General features: G+C 41.9%; 1 long non-coding RNA gene across 5 annotated transcripts; it reads right to left on the bottom strand.

Moving 5' to 3' along the window:
- Window positions 1-348: 348 nt before the first annotated feature.
- Window positions 349-18,700, bottom strand: LOC135304229 (uncharacterized). 5 transcript variants are annotated; one of them, XR_010365646.1, is made up of 4 exons: window positions 18,376-18,700; window positions 15,097-15,234; window positions 4,598-4,924; window positions 349-1,109 (listed from the first exon to the last, which is right to left on the bottom strand). It is a non-coding gene; the product is annotated as an uncharacterized LOC135304229 (long non-coding RNA). The 5 variants fall into 5 exon arrangements; XR_010365649.1 differs by lacking the exon at window positions 18,376-18,700 and adding an exon at window positions 17,973-18,183; XR_010365648.1 differs by lacking the exon at window positions 18,376-18,700 and adding an exon at window positions 17,861-17,992.
- Between the last annotated feature and the right edge of the window lie 3,861 nt (window positions 18,701-22,561).

Here is a 22,561-nt window from a genome sequence, read left to right as displayed (position 1 = left end):
TGATGAATAAATTATCAAGATTGTTCTACAAGAAATCTGTCATGGGGTATGTGACCTCTTTTAAATCTCAGATTTAGCTCTGAATTCCATACCAGCACGACATGAGCTGCTCTGATGGAAATGTGCAGGAGCGGGTGGCTGGCAGTTTCTTCTGAAGCCCTCCTTTGTTCTGCTTTCCCATCCTTCTATAATTTATCACTTTTAGGACACAGTAAGTGACTTGGAAAAGGATGTTTTGCCCCAATTATAGCTTGATTGAAGTCAAGTTCTAACAGCTGTACTCAGTACAGAACCTTGGAATAGTCTAATATTACATATTAAGAAATAAACACACATGGACACATGAAAAATGTGTGGGTCTTCCTTTATTCTTTCATAATTCATAAATGATGGAAGTGTCAAATTATGATTATGATAATCACTTCTAGATTTTAGTGCAGCCAGGGGAAGGTAGAACTGGAAGCCTCTGTTGAAACTTTCTCTGAATATTTTTTCAAATGTTCTTGATTAAGGAAACATTTGTATTGTTTGGCTTTTATTAACACCTCAAAGTACATCCTTTAGCAGTGGAACAGAAGTCCCAGTGGAGACACAGTGAACTTTCAAGGTAAAACATTCATTTTAATGTTTTCTGTTATGAAAACGGTGCAGAGTTCTCAGACTTTCCATAATGGTAAGAAACATTAAAGAATGACAAAGTAAAAGCAAATTGAAAAAAGATGGGTGGAAAATGAAGATTTTCAGTTATCTGGCTTCTCCAGGCTGCTTCTGAAAGCACCAGGATCAATCTGATATTTAACCCCATGTGCTGCTCTTTCAGGTGGAAAGTTTTCCAGAGACTTTTCTGCCTCTCCCTCTGCACCACAGCTCTTCACCGAGGGGTGAGGATGATGATGATGAGCTCTGCCCTCTGATGATGCCTCAGGTTTGGGTTTTATATTTTTCAAATATAGCTTTTCCATTTTTCTGTGCTGCTTTAGTGTGTAACTCTGAGCCTCATACTAAGGAATGGTGAGCTCTCTTCACAGGGCAGATAGACAGAGCAATGCTTTCCCAGCTTGTCCAACTGCTACAAGCTCCAGGCCCAAAAGAAGTATAAACAATGTGAACTGAAAAAAGAAAAACAAGGAGGATGGAATTCATACATAAAAGGTGGGATTGGACACTGAACTGCAATCTGCAAATGGAGCAGAGCTAATCCCAGGGAGAGACCCCGTGAGCACTTGCACATTTTGGGACCATTTGGGTTCATCTTGGGCTCATTTTGGGACCATTTGGGTTCATCTTGGGTTCATTTTGGAACCATTTTGGTTCATCTTGGGTGCAGCCCTGGCTGGGCTCTGGTGCTGCCCAAGGTGGATCCATGGGGGAGATCCTTTTAATAAATCCCTGCTTTATTCTGTAACTCTGCCCAACCCCTGCTCCAGCCCAGCCTTCCCAGGGATCTCAGATGGGGGCTGGTTTTTGGGGTGCTCTCAGGCAGTTCTGAGCCCTGCCAGACGAGTGAAACCCTTGCAGGATATCCCAAATCCAAGGCAGTCTCTGTTTAATAACTGAGAGGGGGGTGGGCTGATGGAGACCCTCTCTACAGTCTGTGTTGGTGTCATTATGGTGTACAAGACTGTGATTAATTAAACTCATTAGGTCCAGATTAGTGCTGCATGCACTAAGTGCAGCTCTTTTCTGATGATATATTCACTGCATGTTTAGTCATATGCATAAAGGATTGGAACCAGCATTCTCTGCTTTGAATTTGTGACTCTAAATGCAAGTGGGGCAGGCACAGTGATGTCCCCAAGTGTGAAACATCTGGTGTCCTGTCCTGGGCTGAGGAATTCTGGCACTGAGAAGTGGAATATAGAGGGCAAATCTTTTATTTTATTGTACAAAGGAAGAGGTTTTTTAACATGTTTGTGTGTAAGGAATAAGTGAAAAATTGACTAAGTGAATTCCTAGGCTGAGAAAGGGCTGACCAGCAAAGATTCTTACAGGTTTTGATTTGCTTTAAAAACTGTTCTTTAGACTCTCAATGTAGCTGTAGTTTATTAATTTCTTTTGCCTAGGAGTTTAGTAGGCCCTGCAGGTGTCCCAGAAGGTGTTTGGGGCACTCAGGTGCTGCAGACACAAAATCTGGGTGCAGGAATGGGCTGAGGCAGAGCCATGCAAGTCTTGGTTTAGGAGCATCCCAATTCCCACACCCCATTAGCTCTCCTTTATTCTCATTATTAGATCTCTGTCTTATCCTTTATGAGGTCTCTTTCTGCCTTTTCTGAGGCTCTCATAGATGTGCTTTTATTACAGGAGCATTTAGGATTTAATTTCTGGTAATTGTGGCTCCATATTAACTGCATATACTTCATGTACATGAATAAGTCTCATTATGCCTGTATCTTTTCCCAGGAGAATTATCCAAGAGAAAATATTCACCATGCTCAACTAGGCAAAGCAAACTGATCTTTTCTGTGCCAGCAATTCTGAAAAAATATAAATCCACCAACTGAAAATCCAGTCTTGAGAAAGCAAATCTTTTAAAGCAAGTTTCACCCAGCTTTCTTGGAGGCATTATTCTCCTGATATATCTCACATCAAAATAGAGAAAAATCAGTTTCATTTTAAAAAAGTGCAGAGGACTGTGGAGTTTGTGTGCACAGGTCTGAGATCCAGGGAGAGGAGGGAACAGCAGACAGCTAATTCTTAGTTTGAACAAGGGTTTTTCTCTGTGTTGAAAGAGTATGTGTGACCACAAAGGGAATAATTTACAGCAAACTTCGGAGTTTTTTGGGAGAAAAGGATGTATTTTGGGGAGCTGGGAAGAGAAATCTCTGTACTTTATCAGAATGTATTCAAGCCTGAAGAATGGCATTTTGTCCAGTATAAAGCTCTGAGGTTCAGAATTCAGCCAGGGGAGAGTCTGGTGCAGATATGCAAAATGTGGCATTTCATGAGGGGTCAGGAGAGCACAGAAAGCAGGACGTGAGGGGTTGGTTACAGTTATTAATTCAGCTTGATTAGATAAGGGAAATGCAGATTATGGTGCAAGTGTGGTGTGACATAATGCAAAGATGCCTGTAGTAGTGCAGATGTGCAAAACTGAGCAGAGTTCCTCAGTTCATCAGCATTTGCATGCAAATGCAAGAAAACACGAGTTAATCTCTAAAGGCATGTACCAGTGATTTCCACAGGGCTGCAGCCAAGCAGGGGATGGATTTGCAGAAGCCTCACAAAGAATACCAAAGAAAATAGGAATTACAATAGGAAGATAATGACTTTTACCATGCTTTAAACCAGATTGTGCAGTCCTGCAATACCCACAGCGAAGGAGAAAACAGCTGGGAGGTGGAGAAGCAGCAGATTCTGCAGAGGGAAGACTCTTACAGCTCGAATTCCCTGGAGCACAGCCCCTGCTGTGGGTGACAGCGGTGTCACCCTGTGCTGTGGCACACACAGGGGTGCTCAGCTGAGAGCAGCAGGAGATTTCTTGGGCTGGAGGATGTTCTTTCCAAGCTCTGTGTCAGAGCTGAGTCCACAACTCGCCCTCAGTTGAGTTCTTTAAGGTTCCTTTTCCCTCTCACTTGCAATGCCTCACAGTTTTTCTAGTTCTTTGCTGGTATTTCACAGCTCACACCTAAGGGGCTTTGCAGGAAATTTTCCATGTTTCCATTAAGTGTGTGTAGCTAAACTGGCAGCACCAGCACAGACCTCTCCTCCTCTGTGACCTCCCAGGGACCTCTCAGACCCCCAAGGAGCCCTGGGGACATTTTCCTTCCTGGGCAAAAAGTCCCAGTGCAGATTTTGTGGACTCAGGAGAGGTTTCTGCCCTGGAAGTGGTGGCCAGGCACTGGCACAGGTGGGTCTCCATCCCTGGAGGTGTTCAGGGAGTGTTCAGATGCTGCTCAGGGACAGGGTCAGGCACTGGCTGGGCTCCAAGGTCTTACAGGGCTTTTCCACCTTTAACCATCCCATGATTCAGCTTTTCCCTCCTCTGAATATCCACTGAGTCCCCCTGTGGCTGCACAGTAATCATCAACACTCATCACTATCTGTACTTAAAGTCAGTAACTACTAAAAAAAACCTAAGATCAGTCATTTATTTTATCTTAATTTAAAGGCTTGAAAAATCCAGCAGCTGCTCTTTATTACTCAGTATACAAAACCTTGTTTCTATAATTTCATGTAACCCTTTGTGGCCTTGTTTTTTTAAAAAAGAAAATGAAAAACTTTTTCAAAATTCTGCTCAGAACATAAATGGATTGGCTCATGTTCCATTGCTTCTCCTTCCCTTTGATAATTCCATAGTCCTAGGGACTCTAAAGTTCTGGAAATTACTCTGCTCCAGTTATACCTTGTTGGTACTGAGGGAGGGAGAAGAACCCCCCCTCATTTTTTGGATCCACACAGAAGAGCTCTCTGAATTCGTTCCAGAGGCTTCCCCCTTTTGCAGGGAAACAATGAGAATGAGTTTCCCTGACACTCCCAGCATGATTTCTGGGCTGTTTGGTTGTTTATTTACCTCTCCACTCTACAGCAGGTACAGTGATATTTTCCATCTTCCCAAAGTGTTTTGGGGAGAGAGAGAGAAAGTGAATCCAATACTTACTTCCAAGGCAAAAATCGATTTTAACTAGAACCAATGCATTTTCTATTCCTTTGCAGCTCAGGGCTGACTTGGTATTCATGGTGCTTTTCCTCATGCAGGCCATGTGCTGAGCTCCATTTGCAGAGAGGAATCACAGGAAGCAAGGCCCAGAGGAGCAGAGCCCTTCTCCCTCCTGCAAAAAGCAAATTCCTTTTTCTCAGCATTCTGTCTCTTCATCAGCTGGGAAACCTGCTGCCACTGAAATTCTCTTCTGATGTCCAGTGCATTCTGGAACACATCTGTAGCTTGTTTGAAAGGCAGCTGCAGTTTGCATAAATCAGCAAACATCTGCAGAAATTCAAAAGGAGAAGTTAAACCATCAGCACTGGGGAGAATGATCAGAGACAATCAGGTGCAGCAGATGCAAATATTCTCAATTAAAAGCAAGGAGCCAGGCTGCTTTAGGAGGCCCAGAGGTGTCCAGAAAAAAAACAGGTTTTGTTACCACACAGAACAGCTGTTGGAGGACTGCAAAAAGCTACAGGAAAAAGTCAAATGGCAATGCTCAGTTCCAGCTTGGTGGAAAATGTTTGGTTTCACTAACTTCTAATCTAATGGATTTACTAAATTCTAATCTAATGATTTACTAGCTGCTGGGTGTAGGTGCAATTTTCCATGGCATCCACTCAGTGCACATTGATGAACACTGTAATTGTCCTCGTGCTGACAACCTGCCCCTAAAATCAGAACCTGGCACCCTCGTGCTCTGGCTGTAGAAAGAGAACTATTCACACACACACAGATGCCTGTAATGTGCATTTTGTTCATTTGTTCAAGCACGTCACCCCCCAGATATCCAGCTTTTATTTGCTTGTGCATTTTCAAGAGCAGCAGACGAAATCCTTGCTGAGACTGAATCTCTTTGGGAAGGTTTATTTTGGTTTGGTCTTTCTTCCTTGGAGGCACAGTGGGTTTTTTAGTGGAGTTAAGTGACTTTCCCTGAGGTGTGAGATTGGTAGGGAGAATAAAGAAGGAACTGATGCAGGCTTTTGTGGCTCCCTGTCACCCACCAGCCCTGCTCCCAGCACTCCCGTGTCCCTCAGGGCTTTCCTGGCTGATACCAGGGGCAGAGGTGACATTTGGGGGTGCTGTGTGTGGCCGTGGGGGCTCACACAGAGCCCCCACACCCCAGCAGAGCTGCCAGGGCAGGTCGGTGTGTCCACACCTCTCCTGTGTCCCCTTGCTGCTCCTCCCACGCTGCAGCAAACAAATATGTTCTGTGTGAATACACAGCACAACAGGCTGGCAAGCAGCGAGCAACCCAAACAGATCACTGACAAAATCCCTCTGTCAACTGAGCAGCAAATCCAAACACCAGCAACTTCACCAGGACGGGCATAATAGAGAAAAGAAAATGCTGATTTCGTGATGCTGCCGTGAGCTAAAGGAAAATAATTGAAATGCTCAGCAGGAAATTATGTCAGTTTACCTCCTCTTCCACTGTCCTCCTTTTAACTTCCTTTTTTCTGTCTCTCTTAACTCTAGCTCACATATTTTTTCTGATTTTATTCATGTTCTGATGATCTTTCTTCAAGACCAGTTTTTTGTATGCATAGTTATACCCACTCTTCCCATATGCATCAAGATGCCACTTTTATTCCTCTTATTAATGATTCTTCTCTGTTCTGGCTTTAAATTTTAAACACTAAAAGATTTTTGGAAGTCTCAAAAATCTTAGCTGCTTAATAGTTCATATTTAACTCATGTTAAACTGCTTTTATCTTGCAAATGTCAGTCCTTCTGACTAGTTTATCTCCCTTTAGACTTCATGATCAGTTTGTTAATGGTGAAGTAGAGGACTGCAAATGTTTAGAAATATATTTCAAGTACAAATGAAAATCCACATGCCTGGAAGGTGTTAATAAAAATAGAACTTCTGGAAGATTCAGGTCACTCCTCTAATCCAAGAGTAAGATTTACATTAGGGCCTGAAAAGCAAATTCTACTCCTGACTGACATTTCTTTTTCCTGGAAAAGTTTTGGAAACCTTTAATTCCCCATTGGAATCAAAATGGAGCCACTTATCAGTTTTCATAAAGGGGGAATGTTACTCTAAAGTTTATTTTGGGCGTTTGCTTATGGGTCCCAGATTCCATATGAAAACATTTCCATTCCACAGCACTTTGAATAAAGCAGAACAGGAGCTTAAGTGCTGCCACAGACCAGTCTGGAAATGGGCCTGCAGCAGGTTTTGATTGAGAATTCCAGCCCAGGTCTTTGCTGGTGGTTTCGCTGCCTTTCCTGAACAATTGCTGCTTTGTAGGTAATGGTTTTAGACCAGTGAGCCAAACCCTGCCTGCCTTTCTCTTCAGTTTCACGGGGAGTTTATGAGCACAGAAAATGGCACACTTGAGCTAAAGCGAGAATTTGGGGTAGGTGGAATGCAATTATGAGGCTGGAATTCAGCCAGGCTGAGGCAGGAGCTGTGGATCTCTCAGGTGGCTTTGAAAGGGCTCAAAGTTGTCCCCAAAGCAGAGGGAAAAGAGCATTGGGCTGAGAATTCCCTGTGCCCTGCTTCCAGGAGCACTGGGCTGAGAACTCCAGGAGCACTGGGCTTGAGAATTCCAGGACCACTGGGCTGAGAATTCCAGGTACACTGGGCTGAGAATTCCAGGAGCACTGGGCTGAGAATTCCAGGAGTGTTGGGCTGAGAATTCCAGGAGCACTGGGCTGAGAATTCCAGGAGTATTGGGCTGAGAATTCCAGGAGCGTTGGGCTGAGAATTCCAGGAGCACTGGGCTGAGAATTCCAGGAGCATTGGGCTGAGAATTCCAGGAGCACTGGGCTGAGAATTCCAGGAGTGTTGGGCTGAGAACTCCAGGAGCATTGGGCTGAGAATTCCAGGAGCACTGGGCTGAGAATTCCAGGAGTGTTGGGCTGAGAATTCCAGGAGCATTGGACTGAGAATTCCAGGAGCATTGGGCTGAGAATTCCAGGAGCACTGGGCTGAGAATTCCAGGAGTGTTGGGCTGAGAATTCCAGGAGCATTGGGCTGAGAATTCCAGGAGCATTGGACTGAGAATTCCAGGAGCATTGGGCTGAGAATTCCAGGAGTGTTGGGCTGAGAATTCCAGGAGCATTGGACTGAGAATTCCCTGTGCCCTGCTTGCAGGTGCACTGGGCTGAGAATTCCAGGTGCATTGGGCTGAGCATTTCCTGAGCTCTGTTCCCTGGAAGATTGGGCTGAAAATTCCTTGAGCTCTGCTCCCAGATACACTGGGAATTCTCTGTGCTCTGCTCCCAGGTCCAGAGGTAAGGGGGAAGCTGAGGAAGAGGAGGAGCTGCTTTGCAGAGCACTTTGGAGTGCCAAAGGAGGGAGAAAAGCCCGGGCAGTGTCAGAACACAGAATTTCTGCCCAGTTCAGGTGAGCCCAGCAGGGCTCTGCTGTCACAAAGGCAATAAAACACCTGGGGGCTGCGGGCTGTGTGCTGTGGAACAGCCCTTTGCAGGAAATGCAAAGGGAGAGCAAATTAAGGTGCAGAGACCTCATCCAAATCCAATTTTCTGAAGCATTAGAATTGCCCAAACAGAACTCTGTGGCTGGTTATTAAATTATGAGAAGTCCTTTATTGCCTCTCCCCACTTGCCTGGAGCCCAGAAATTCCTTTTGGTAAACAGGACCCAGGCAGAGCTGGGTTCAAATTGAGACTTTTCTTTGGTTCTACTCTATTGGAAGAAATAAGGAGAGATTTTTGATGTTCTGGCCAGTCCCCAAATGGATATAGCAGAAATTAGAAGGGATTTTTCTGCTCTTTTCCCTCCTTTTACCAGTTCAGTTTTTCTAGACAATAACTTTCTCTGGAGATTCAAGTGACAGACTGTGTTTTAGTGAGGAAACAACACGTCAGAAATAGCTCCTGGTTGCTGGATTGGCAGTGTTGGACTCCAAGAAGCCCCAAAAAATATGGCAGAAACTGGAAAAACTTGAATTTTTTAATCAATTTTTTTCCCCAGCCCTTCTTTCTTCCAATTAAGTGATGTTTTAAAAGTCCTGTCTGTTTTCATCTGTATGTTGAAATAGCATGTTATTTAAAATGTTTCTGTATTTTTTCCCTTCATTTTAATTTTAAAGTATTTTCCTGAAGTTAAAATTAGTTCAGAGACTGTTAAGAACAGCAGTGATGCAGTGTTTGGCATTTTTTTGCCCAATGCTACTTCAATAAAATATGTTTTACTGATTAGATACATGTACAGGAAAACTAAATGACATTTCCTCAATCAGATTGTCAAAAATCTGGGCAAAACTGAAACAGAACCCCAAAATTTGGATATGAGTGTAACAGAGACATTCTTTGGAACCAAAAACCCCCCAAAGATCAAAAAAGCCTATTTAATTCTTTAAGAAACTGTAATTAACTTTTGTAATAAATGTTCCTTCTAAATGGCTACATAGGGAAGCATCTTCTGAGAACGGAATATGAAATAATCTTAAGGCAGTTACAAAGGAGTTTTTGATTTACAAAACGTAGTATAATTATGTGATTTTCTTTTGTGTGCAAGCAGGCTTGGCATTGAACTCCCACAAAATGATGACTCATATGGAGCTGCTTGTTTCCTTGAGAATAGCAAGAAGTGAAAATTCTCTTTAGAGTTCCAGAGCCCGGGAGTGCCATGCATGGATCTGATTTTGCAGCAGAACCCATGGCTTGGGCTCAGCCTGGTGCTTGGACAAGGTGAGCTTGGAGCACGTGGAGGCCTGGCAGGAGGTGCAGGGGGAAATCTCCTTCCCTGGGATGTGAGCAGAGTTCACTCCACCTGGGATTTCATTTCTCTGCCAGGATGTTTGCAGGGCAGGAGCTGTGAGAGCATCTTTGACTTTATTCTGCACTGGGGGTGAACCTGTTTTAGGCACTGAACAGCTTCCTCCCCTCAGACTTGGGAAATCAGAGAGCTCAGGAAATCCAGTGTTGCACTGAGTGCATGTCTGGATTGTTTTTTTTTTTGGTGTTTTTTTTTTTTTTTTTTTTTTTTTTCATTTTGTTGCTTTTTAATCTATGCATTTCTTGTGTTAGAGTTGTAGTAGATTTTAATTTCATTTTACAATTATTATAAATTATTATTATAAATTAAAAATAATAAGGTGCTACAGTTCATGCAGGCAGAGTGAACCACCAGTGACACCCTTAATCCAGGCTTTAATGACTGACTGTACCCTTGAACAGAAAATTTCTCACTGATCTCAGGGATCTCAGCCCACAAACCCCTTTAGATTACATCCCAGTTGTTGTCTGCACCCAAAAATTACTATTAAATTGCTTCCAAATAATCTTTGTGACATCTTTTTGTTTTCAAAGTCCTTTTTACTGCTAAATTTATGACTGGAAGGTGCTTTGTCACGTTGTGAAATGCACTGTTCTACCAAGAGCAGGGATTCAGTTGTAAAAAGACATTTTGGATTAAGCAGTAACTTGTATATTTTTTCAGAATTGCAAATATATTTTTTCACAGGTTTTGTTTTATATAAGCAATAATTACAGTTAAGTTCCTTCCAAAACCCACAGTCAGATGTCAGTGGTGCCCAGTGACGGGATGAGCAGCAGTGGGCATAAACCATGCAGAAAATCTAATTTAAATATAGGAAAATCAACTTTTTGGTAGTTAAGGTGGTGCAATAGGTTTGTGACAGGCTGAGAAAAGGAATTCTTGGAGAAAGTAAAAACCAGACTGGCCCAAGGCCCTTGAGTGGAGCCTGCTCTGAGCAGGGGTGGAGCAGCTGAGCTCAGGAGGTTCCACCTCAGGGATTCTCTGATAAATATTAATCAGCAAAAGGGATTGTTCCCTGTTTTCTGAGAAAGGAGGTTCTAATTAATGCACCCTTTTCAAAATGAGTTATGCCTCTGCTAACACAGTCTTTAGAGCAGGAATCTCTATTATAACTCATTTTTTTCCCCTGGATTCTGACTCTGGCAAGAAGTTGTTGTGCCATCTCTCTTCATTAGGAGATACATGACATGCTCACAGGAGCAAACCCAGGGCCTTCACAGGACATATGCCACGTGACTGCAGACACATTAAAAGACAATCAAGCACATTAAACAATAATTTGATTTATTCCACATCTGCTTTATGTGGGGCTATAAAAGCTGCCTCCTGGCTGATTCATTTCCAGGCAGTCCCTTGCCATGGCACAGATGCTGGGCAGGCAGGGACAACGCTGTGCCCACAGCTCTGCTCTGGGGTGGCACAGAAAGGCTCAGCCTGGCACTCAGGGAGCAAGGCATCCCTCCCAGCAAGGGCACAGACAGGTTTGTCCTTCAGCCCTGCTCACATCTCTTGGTCAGAGGTTGAGCAGCACAAATAGAAGTGCTGAAAACAGGTAAGGACAGATAACTAGGAGAGGAAAAAAAATAAACCAAATTCTGTTTCAAAAATTTGGTTTTTTCCCAAATTTGTTTTTTCCCAAATGACGAACAAAACTAACTTATGATACGCAGAAACCTTAAAAAAACCAATTGTGGTAATTGCCCTTTCACTTTTCTGTGCATGAGGGTGGTTGCTTGAAGAGATGAAAAATTAATGATAAAGTCATCAAAAATTTCTTTGTCTGAAGCAGGTAAAGGTTTATTCTGATTGTACAGATAGTGAAGGTTCTACTAACTGAAAATGGAAATATGAAGTTAAATAGACAAAAAGTTAAATGCAAACTTTATAATAACCCCAAAAAGGTGATCTTCCACTTCTTTGTTAACATGTATTCTAATTTAGATGGCTGGAGTGTTGTGAATAATCCATTGCTATGAAACATCATTTATAAAACACCACTTAACACATCTTGTGTGAAGTATCTATTATTAGCAGATTGTTGATTTCTAAAGAGCAGAAAAAACCATCAAAGATAGAGGTGAGATAAAGGATGAAATTCCACTTTTGTAAGTAGTTTTTAAGGAGGCAAAACAAACCATGGAAACTTTCAGCAATTATTATTCTTAATGGAATGCCATTATTTTAGAAATTCTTAGGGGGATAAATCTGGAGGTCAGGTTTAGAAACACACAGAAGCAGCAGCACGGATATGGAAAACAAAATGCCACACTTGAGAGCTCTTCCAGCGCTATTTTGGCACAGTATCAGCCATCCTCAAACATCCTCCTCGAGCAGCAGCCAAGGTCACCCAGCACACATCCCATCCCACAGAGTCCTCCCCTGGCTGGGCTTTGCAGGCAGCCTGGACTGGAAGAGAAGCAGAGTTTGCACTCCCAGAGACAATCCTGCACTTGTCCTGAATTTGTGGGGTTCCCAGACAAAGGCAGGAATGATGAATCTGACCCCATGTTCTTAGAAGTTAATTTGTTATTTTAAGATCTATATTATATTAAAGAATGCTATACTAAACTATACTAAATAATACAGACAGAAGGCTAAAAAAATAATAATAAAAACTCATGATTCTCTCCAGAGCCCTGACATAGCTTGGCACTGCTTGGCCAATGAGTCAAAACAACTCACAGCAGAATCCAATGGAACAATCACCTGTGGTAAACAATCTCCAAACCCATTCCACATGTGAGCACAACACAGGAGAAGCAAATGAGGTAATTATTGTTTTCCTTTTTCTCTGAGGCTTCTCAGCTTCCCAGGAGAGAAATCCTGGGCAAGGAATTTTTCTAGAAAATATGACAGTGACACACTTGCACTTCAGAGTCCTCATTTTGCTGCCTATAGTTTTTTATTTTATTTTATTTTTTTACTTAATCTTTTACAAATTCCAGGTTGTTTTTTTCCTGGGGTTGGGAATGCAGGAAGCCAAGATGTTCCTAAATGGGGGACAAAACCATTGTGGCATTGGCCAAAGGTTTGTGCTCAGCTGAGCTCTGAGAGCAGGCTGGCATCGGCTGCGTGGAGAGGCAACTTATTCAAATTGAGTTGTGGTTTGGTTTGTTAGTTTGAGATTTTGGTCATTTGGGGATTTTTTGGTTAATTGTATTAATGAGAGTGGTGGGTTTTAGTGTTGGTTAATTATTAGTGCATTCCATGGTGTGATATAGGGTCAAAGGAAAGGTAAAATAGGTTTAAAACTTTAAAAGGGCATTAAGAAAAGTTATTAACAGTAACTAAAAGAGTATTAAGAATCAGAATTAAACCTTTATGACACTTTTTTTCTGTAACTTTTTTATTGATAATGTAAAGAAACAAAATGTAATTTTTATTGTTTGTTTTTTGAATTTTGTTGGTTTTTACTTTATGTATTTGTTGTGTTAGAGTTGTAGTAGATTTTTAATTTAATTTTTTAAATTATTTTTTATAATTATGTAGGAAGAATTATAGCTCAGCTCACAGGGTGTATTTTTTTTTTGTTTGGGTGATGTTTATGTTTGGTATTAGAATTTTTGCTTTGTATTGTTGAGATCTGTAGAAAGTTTTTTAAATTTTTTTGGTGATTTTTTTAAATTTTATTTTTTAATTTTTGTAGATGTGTTTTTATAGTTGTAATTTTTTGTATGTGTTGGGTTATATATAGTATTCGTATATACTTGAAGGTTTTTTATATATTAAATATAAATATATTTTATATATAAAATATATTTATATTTTATATATACATATAAAAACAAACATTTTATATAAATATAAAAATATATTTTTCTATATTTTGATTTATTTTATATTTTGATGGGGTTTTTTGTTATTTTATTACTGTTAAAGGAGAAGTGAAACAAAAACTCTGCATTCTGATGTGAGTGCCCATCTAGTGATGGACATTCTGAAGGAGCTGGAGCCATGAAAATGGGGTTTATGTCAGATATCACAACTCCTCTTTAATTTCAGTTCCAGAGAGTCAATCTTCAATCTCCCCCCGTGGTCAGGGCACTGAAGCACTGCATAATTCACAGGCCTCCTTTGATAGACAGCACTGATTATTAGCTTTTTCTTCTTTTTTTTTTTTTCCCCTAATTTTTCATTCTTTCAGAATAGCTCTGCTTTTGAAGGCAGAACCAGGAAGTTTTTCTGAAGACAGCTCCAACAGATTGCATAGAAATACATTTCCAAGACTTGCTTACCAACAAGATTTTCCCTGTATTGTTTTCCTAAATTAATAAAATCACTGTTTAATATCCATTAATCATCTACATCTATTAGGATGTCAGTGCAATAAACACATTTTATTCATTTATTTGTATGCTATCACTCAGATCCCCTCATTTTCAGATCATGGCTGGGTTATTCAGGGCTCTCTGCAGACCTATAACAAAGAAACAAGTGCTCCAGAGAATTTCCAGTATACATTAAAGAGCAGATGAAATAACAGAGCAACACATACAATCAAGGTTGGGGAAGAAAAGGAAGATAAAAAAATGAACAGAACTAGGCAGCAAACAAAAGTCACTCATGACTCCTGGTAAAACAAGACACAAATGTGAAAGTATGATATTTGATCAAAAATGCTCTGAGATGCACAGATGTTACAAAAAGTAATAAGATCTGCTTGCATTACTTCTAATTAATTACCTAATTTCACAGCCATGTTTGCATTTTAGGGACTGAGGCTCCCTGCCTCTCTTTTCTTTTCAGGCTATTTTCCATTTCTCTCAGAATTTTGAGGCCTTTTGTCTTCTGGGTCTTTACCTGATCTGCGTCTCAGTTTTGTCAGTAGTGTTCTCTGTGGACAGTTATTTATTTCTTTGGGTGTTTCTTGTAATTAGTGACTGATTTTGAGATCTGATTTTTCGTGCTCTAATTACAGAGATGCTGAGGAGTAAGTTGTATTATTTTTTTATTATATATAGAATATGCCCTTGGTCAGCTTTCTACATGACTGTCAGCTCACCCTCTCTCTCCAAATTGTTAGCTCAAGATTCAGAACATGTTTCTTCCATTGAGAAAACCTTGACCACAGCTAGTTTCTATCTTCAAGAAGGATTATTTTCCTGTTGTCTGACATTCTGCACTGGAAAATGTGTAAATCTGAATTATTTCTCACTCTAGCTTTTCCTGTGCTCATATTTACCTCCACAGTCCCATTCCATACAGGTTTATGGAATCCTTGCAGCTCAGAGAAAACATGTCTCACTAAATACACACCAATTAATTCTCATTTCAGGACTGTAATGGTTTCTGTTCTTTGGTGATTTGTCACTTCATCCCCTCGTGGACACAGCAGAACTTGGTGTTGTACCGTTCTGGAATTCCCTCAACACCTGTGCTAAGGGCACGGGCTCTGCTGATGAATGTCCCGTGCTTTGAGCACTGATGTGTCATTAATCACATTAAGAAATAGGCCTAACAAGCCATAATTTAAAAGAAAGACTGTGTTACCAGCTCTCTTTTTAGTAAAAGTGAAGCAGTCTATTAATATCTGTGCACTGGGGTGCAGGAACACCTGGGTGTTGCCATGCTCCCATCCCAGGGATCTCACCTGGGGATGTCAGAGCTCCCTCCATGCCCATGAACCCCCTTGAACTCTGCTCAGTATTGCACTAATCACAGCCAGAGCACAATTACTGACCCAAATCCTCATTTACCTTTCTGTGGGCAGAATCAGAAGCTGCTTGGCATCCCAGCCTGGAGGAGTCCAGGAATGCCACCCACAACTCTTCCCCCCCAGCAGCCACTCTGGAATTGTCATCGGCAGAAGCTGCATTGGTTCACAAGGTAAGGGACTGCAAGCAAGAGATATAATTAGCATCATCTGTTCTTTAAAAGCTACACCTGCCATTAGAGTTTTAAAGAAATTAAATCTTAGCTGAAGTCATCTTTGTAATTTACTAACACTCATTTCCATACAATTTTGTCAGAACAGCACAAACTTGGTGTTGACACAGCCTGAGCCTTCAAAGTTGGGCTCAGTTTTTGCAGTTCTCCTGTCTGTAAGAGTGACACTGATTTTCTCAGAGTTCATACAAATTTTCCACTTAACCCTCAGTATTTTATAGCCAGCTCTGAGCAGGTGAGATTGGTGAGAAACAATTCCCTCTGATAGCACAGATCCTGAGTGAGCACCTCCCCCTGCCACCAGGTGAATGCAGAGGGAAGAAAACACATTTGGACATTGGGCTGTGGAGCGCTGTGAGAGGGGAATGGTTGTTCCTCTGACCTGGCTCACGTTCAAGTCCCTGAGCACAGCACCCCCAGGTCCTTTCCTCAGTGCTGGAATTGTACCCAGGACCTGACAGACCTCAGACGTGCCTCCTTGTTTATATTTGAATTTTAAAAAAGCCAAGCATCTGCACCTGCTCACCTTGAATGGCCTTCTAAGAACTATTCTAAAAAGTCAAACACTAACTTTTTGCAGTCCCTTTTTGCAAGTAGGAGGAAAAAAGACAGAAATATCACATTCCAGGAGAAGAAAATGGGAACTAAAATTGCAAAGGTCACTTTTCACTTGTAACTGCAAAGATCTGTTATCTCAGGTGTTGGAATGTCGGAATTCTTTTATTCACTGAGGTGCCACCTCTCCTTGGGCTTGTGAAAATTCTCCTACAGTTACACACATTTAATGAGAAGTAAACAGGCTTTTTAAAGCCCTGGACTCTGCAGGAGCCAGGGCAGGTAGAAACATTAATTGTTTTAATATTCAGGTGTTTCTTTCGGGGCACTGTAGCAGCAAAAACTTTCTTGTTCATACACTCTTCATTGAATGTCCAGAACAAGTCACAGATGTCTTAAATAATATTTTAAGCTTCTTAATTTTGTCTTAGCTGTCAGGTGAGGGACTCTGCAGGTGAGAGCCCACCTGAGGCCATTCCTTGTGTTCCTGGGGAAGCCCCACAGGCTGGCAGAGCAGCAGGGGTGGCACTGCCTTGGTCCCTGTCCCCTCCAGGACATCCTGTGCTGCTGCCGGGGCTGCAGAGCTCCCAGGGAATCCCTGGGCAGGGCCAGGCTCCAGAGGCACATCCTGACCTCCCCTGCCTTGCCCCCAGCCTCCCCCAGGGCTGTGAGGTGGGGAGGACAAGGAGAGGCAATTCCAGCGCTCCCAGGGAGGATCTGAGCCTTTCCCACCCAACCCAGCACTGGGCTCAAATCGGATCAAAGCTGAGTTTGGGAAGGCTGGTTTATCTGTTTGTGTGGGGGTGCTATAAAAAGCACATCTCCATGGTATCCCAGCTCTTTCCAATTAAAGAAACCATTCCTACCATTTACTTAGCAGCTCTGACAATAGCCTGCAGCAGCAGTAAAACAACTTGACTGCCTGGCATTTTACAAGATAAATTCTTCACTACACTCTGTTTTTTCTTGCACTGTTGCTTGCAAAGACTTAAAAAGTTACTGCTTCTTCAACGACTGGGACTGGTATTGTTACACTCATTTGGGCTATGGATCACTGGCTACACTTTGTGCCTTCACATGCCACTTTGAGAAAAATCAATTTCAGTCTTGAAGAGCTCAAACTGGTGTTGCAGAAGATCAGTGCACATTTCCAGGTGCTGCAGGGCATTGGCATCTTGATGTGGATCCAACAAAACATGACATAGGTATGGTGCAAAATTGCTTACTCTTATGCTAAGGGATCTTCTGAGAAAAATTACACAGTAAATCAGAATACTGTGAGGGCGTGCAAGGCACAGCAGCTGCAGTAAACACTTCTACGTTTTTCACAGTCTTAGCACAAAAATATAATTGATGTTGCTAACTATAAATGGCTATGCTAATAAGTGTTGTAGGTACAATAGGAAAATCAGATAATATTTAATATAGAGATTAAAAATAGCATGCAACTGATGCTGAGGAAAAAAGCAGTTTGAGCTTAATAATGGTTGGAAGTATTTAAAAAGCTTCTGTCCAGCATTAATTGTCACAAATTGGATATAATATCAATACAGTTACTCTCTACTTTTGTTAGATTTTATTTTAAATCCCTGCAGCGTTTTTATACATCTGCAAAGCTTGAGAAAAGGATCACTTACTTTCTTTGCCCCGCTGTATTCCCACACAGAGAGAGGAGTTAATTTCTGAGTCTCTGTGATTTAGCAGTGGGTGTAGCCTTGTCTGTCTGAAGGACTCTGCACTTCCACGGGATATTAACTGTGCCCAGCCAGAAATGCTGAGTCCAGATAAGACATTCTGCTGAGCTCACAGCAATGTTCCCTGCCAGATCATATTTCTGATCGCTTTTTGAAGGAGTAACTTTGCCTCCAAAGAGGTTATGCTAAATCAAGTATCATCTGTTTGTAAAAATTGAACTTCCTGCTGGGTCAGGGGCTGTCTGTCCTGCAGCTGACAGCAGTCAGATGTGTTCTGGTGCAAGGATAAAGCAGAATATTCATTTCCCTGGGCATCCAGGCTCACCTGATGCAGGTCTGTGCTCCTGTCTGGAGTCCCACCAGCTGGAAGCTGCTGCTGCTTCCTCTCCACTCCCCCAGGAATGAAATCCTGTGTTTAATCTGCTGGATTCCCTTACCTGGGCCCTCCTCAGCCAAATGATCCAAGTCAGCAAACAGAGCAGGCATAGGAGAATTTTGCTGACCAGACTGACTGGGGCTGTGACAGGTTTGGGATTGCTCACAGGAGCAGCTCCAGCAGGTGGTTGGTGTCAGCAGTGACCTCCAGGCACTGCAGGGTGGTGACCACAGAACCACAGAATCACAAAATCACAGAATCAAAAACTCATAGAATCACAGAATCAAAAAATCATAGAATCAAAAAATCATAGAATCAAAAATTCACAGAATCAAAAAATCAAAATTCACAGAATCACAGAATCTCACAATCACAGAATCACAGACTGAGCCAGGTTGGAAAAGACCTTTAAGATCACCTAGTCCAACCTGTGACCTGTAGTTATTGCACCAGCCTTGCTTTACCTGGAGAAGGAGGTGTGAAAACAGCTTAACTGATGAACTGATGTGGATCCCAAATAAATAGAGGTTGGAGCTCTCCATTTCCCAGTGGAAGCACCAAGTGCACAGCCAAGGCTCAGGAGCAAACCCAAAAGAACAGCAAGGGAGGTTGAGCAGACAGACTTCTCCAAGGATTTACTCCTCTTTTCTGTTTTTTCTGTACAGTTTTCCAGGAGATACAGTTAAACAAGCAGGTGTGGTATTGAAATACACTCTGCATTCTTCCCACAACAAATATGGATTTGTGCAGAGCTAGTCAAAACTTCCTAGTCATGCCAGCTTTGTTTGTGCTCTGTTTGGAAGAAAAAGGCAGGTGAAATTCACTGCCAGATATCAGCTCTGCACAACAAACTGGATAAAGGAGTTGTAAAATAAGACTAAATTAAGAAATTCCAAATCTATGACTCAACTTGATCATAAACCCAAACTTCACTGAAATATGAAAACCAAACAAGGATGTTTAAAGTGCTTCATTATGGAAATGCTGGATTGTTTTCTTATTGTTTCCCTTAAAAAGCAGCTGGTGATGGTGATGAGGATTTTGTGACAAATGATTTTGACATTTACACATTTTGCTGAATGCTACTGGACACTTGTAATTTATTGTAATGATTTATGAGCAAAGAAGCCTAACAGTGTTGAAGTGCTGATATCTATTCTCTGATTATGGCAAAGATTTTCTAAACAACAATGTTCTCCTTTTGTAATTCAGGCTTTCTAGAGCACGTAGAACATTTATATTTGTTCCTACAGGGGAAATTTCTCAATGACATCACCTTTACTTTATCTTCCTTTTTTAGGAATACCTTTGAGCACAAATCAGTTTTTACCTTCCTAATTTTATGAACATTTGTATCACAAGTGACCAAACATCTACTTATCCAAAATACTGTCAGGATATCCAGTCGTGCTCAAGTTCCCTTCTAGTGGGAGCCAGGCTTCTGTAGGCATCAAATGCACTCAATATAGTTCTTTTCAAGGAAATGTGAAGAAGGAATCACTTTATCTTGGAGGGGGTGCTGTTGTTCCATCTTTGTTAACAACTATCAGGAGCCTGGTTGATGAATTAGAACATCAGAAAAATAAAAAGGAACTTTGGGCAATGTGGGACCAAATCCACTCATAGAAGTCACTACCAGGAGAGGGATCAATGGTTCTGTTTTCAAAATCCAGAGCAGGAATGATGGGCTCAAGCTCTGCTAGTCCTGTCCATGTGTTACAGGCCAGAATCAATGGAACATTTTGGTGCACAGCCCCCCGTGGTGTTTCCTGGTGCAATTTGAGCTCTTTGATTTCCATCTCATTTTATTTAATGAAGAAATCTGCCCCACTTACAAAGAGAAATTCCTACTTCCCCCACTGGAAATGAATCCCACCGTTCAAAAGCTGAGTGGAACAATGTAAACATTTCCTGGAAATCCTCCCTGTGTTTCTGTGTGATTGACTGTCAAACTCTGAAATGTATTTGATGAAATTATGGCTGTGGAAACCCACTTGTGTGAGCCCTAGCATGTAATTCCAGACTGTTGTCATGCTGTTCAAGGATTGTTCTTCCTATACATTGGCTTTCCTGACCATATGCTTAAAAGTTTATTTTCAGGAGCAGAATCAGTTGATACGGCTGAGTTATATTTACATTATCTTCACTGTTGCACTTAAAGATAGCAAAACTCAATTTTGGAGATTTTCCTAATTAGTCATCACCTTGAATGGAGTGGGCTCAAGGAAGAATGCCTCATCCATGGTCTATTTCTCATTGCTTTCTGTTTGTTTCTTATGTTGAGGGTAATGTTTGGAGCAGCATTGCTGCTCATTACCCTGCTTAGGACCTGACTGTTTCCACTAACTGCCAGAATCTTTTTTTGGAGAAAAATATACTTTTCCTCTTAGTTCACTGTTTCTAAATCCAACAAATGTATCACATGCCATTTCCTTTTTTGCAGCTTCTGCAATACCATACTTCATGTACAAAGCCAAAATTATCTGTGTGTTCAATTATAGGTGATTTCAAAATTAGCTCATTTGTGGAAAATATTTTGGAATGAGTGTCTAAAGCAACTCTACCCCTATTCCTTTTCATACACAAGAGAAGTAAACCCACATTTTTTTTCTGTCTTCCTCTCCTTACTGCCTCACAGGAAAAGCAGATTATTTTCTCTGATTATTCCCTGGTTTTTTACATTTTAGGACACCTTTGAAGAAGCTACTCTAGGCAGCTAACATAGAAGGAACTGAAAACTCATAAATTAATGAGATAATCTCCTTCCAGCCTCAGCTGGCTCCAGTGGGTGCTCTTTTAAAACCTCATCAGCTCGTTTGGAGTTGCAGTGGCTGTTCAGAAGGATCTGGAGCTTCTCCTGTTCATGGCAAGTGTGCACTCCACAGTTGCAATGATTTTCTCTTGTTAAATCTGGGGTAGAGGTATTTGAGCTCCGTTGAATGACATGTATTTTAAATATTGACTGAAAAATGGTTAGAAGTCCAAAAACGTGAGTTCAATTGATTTAATTCTGGCTTAGCACCACTCATTACACCTGGTGGTTTTCCTGCTCTGTGAACAGCAAATGTATCAGGGACTGAATCAACCCCAAACCCTGCACCTCTACAAGGAGTATATTAACTTGTCAGAAATTCATTAAAATGATAATTTCTGAGTGTTTTAATGAAATTATTTTGACACAGAGACAGGAGAAGCAGCAGAAGGATACAAGAAAACTGTGAGTTAATTACCTGAACTTAAAAGCCTCAACTAAAATATCAAAAGAAAAAAACAAAAAATTTTTTGCTTCAATACTTGTGACACCTCTCACAGATACATCGTCTTTACCTGTGGTGCTGTAAAAGACCTTTTTGAGACATGAATGATTGTGAGAAAAACAATGCTCTTACATTAAACATCTTTATTAATATGGATACTGTGTGATTTAGCTGTGCCCAGCTTCAAACATGATGTTTTGGAAGACAAAATACAAGCAGAATTTAGAATGAATGTGAGAAATAAGTACTTGTGGATGGATACTTCACTGACAATTCGAGTTTAATCCTTATTCAAATTGAATTTCCTTTGAGAAGGCTTAAGGCCATCAATCTTTTATTAGACAACAAAACTGACTATTACTCATTCCAGTTGGGTTTGGTTTTTCTTATTGAACCTGAAAGAAGCGTGGTGAACTAATGTGTTTGTAAACCCAGCCTGCAAAAACCCAGCAGATTGGTAGTCATGTTTAATTTGGGAAGAAGAGAGCTTTGGTGCAGTTTATGTTTCCTGATCCCTTTCCCCTCAGCTCTGATTCCTCTCCCCTTCCTTTCGTCCCCTGCTGGTTTCTCCTGCTCTGCTGTCGTTGTGTTTTGTTCTTTGCTCATCCTGGACTGGGTCAGGGCAGTGTGAGGCTCGTGCTGGTGTGGGATTCTCAGCTGGCTGAGGTGTCTGTGCTCACCAGCTGCTCCACAGAGACCCCCCAAGGTCACACAAAAGGTTTTCATGGCAGAACCTTTGAAATGTGATGGGAAATTCCAGTGACTATGGATGGAGCATCTGGCTCCCTTCAGCAGGACAGAGTAGGAGTGGGATTTGCCCTGAACCAAGGGCTGTGAGGGCCAGAGCTCTGCAGGGCTGCTCCAGGGCACTGCAGGCAGCTGGAGCTGGGGCAGCACAAGCAGCAGGACAGAGCCAGCTGCTCTGTGCCAGGGCTGAGCCCTGACACCGTTACCTGGCTGGCACAGCAGGGACAGGACCTGAGCTGGCACAGCAGGGAGCCCTTTAGAATCCCTGAATGGTTTGGGTTGGAAGGGACCTTAAAGCTCCTCTGATTCCATCCCTGCCATGGCAGGGACACCTCCCACTGTCCCAGGGTGCCCAAACCCCAGTGCCCAGCCTGGCCTTGGGCACTGCCAGGGATGCAGGGGCGGCCCCAGCTGCTCTGGGCACCCTGTGCCAGGGAACAATTCCTGCCCAAATCAAACCTCAATCCACCTTCCTTTAGCTCAAGGCTATTAATGTTCATTAGTCATTTCCTCATTGTCAGCCTTCACTCTGCTGGCTGGGCTCTGCAGCTGTGCTCATCTCTGCCCTGGACAGTGATCTCCACATCCCTGAGGCTCCCTTTTACATGAACACTATTGCTATCCTCCCCTCCTGCTCTTTAAAATA

The sequence above is a fragment of the Passer domesticus genome, chromosome 7 (assembly GCF_036417665.1).
Source record: "Passer domesticus isolate bPasDom1 chromosome 7, bPasDom1.hap1, whole genome shotgun sequence".
Taxonomy (NCBI): domain Eukaryota; kingdom Metazoa; phylum Chordata; class Aves; order Passeriformes; family Passeridae; genus Passer; species Passer domesticus.
This window is presented reverse-complemented; position numbering and strand designations above follow the sequence as displayed.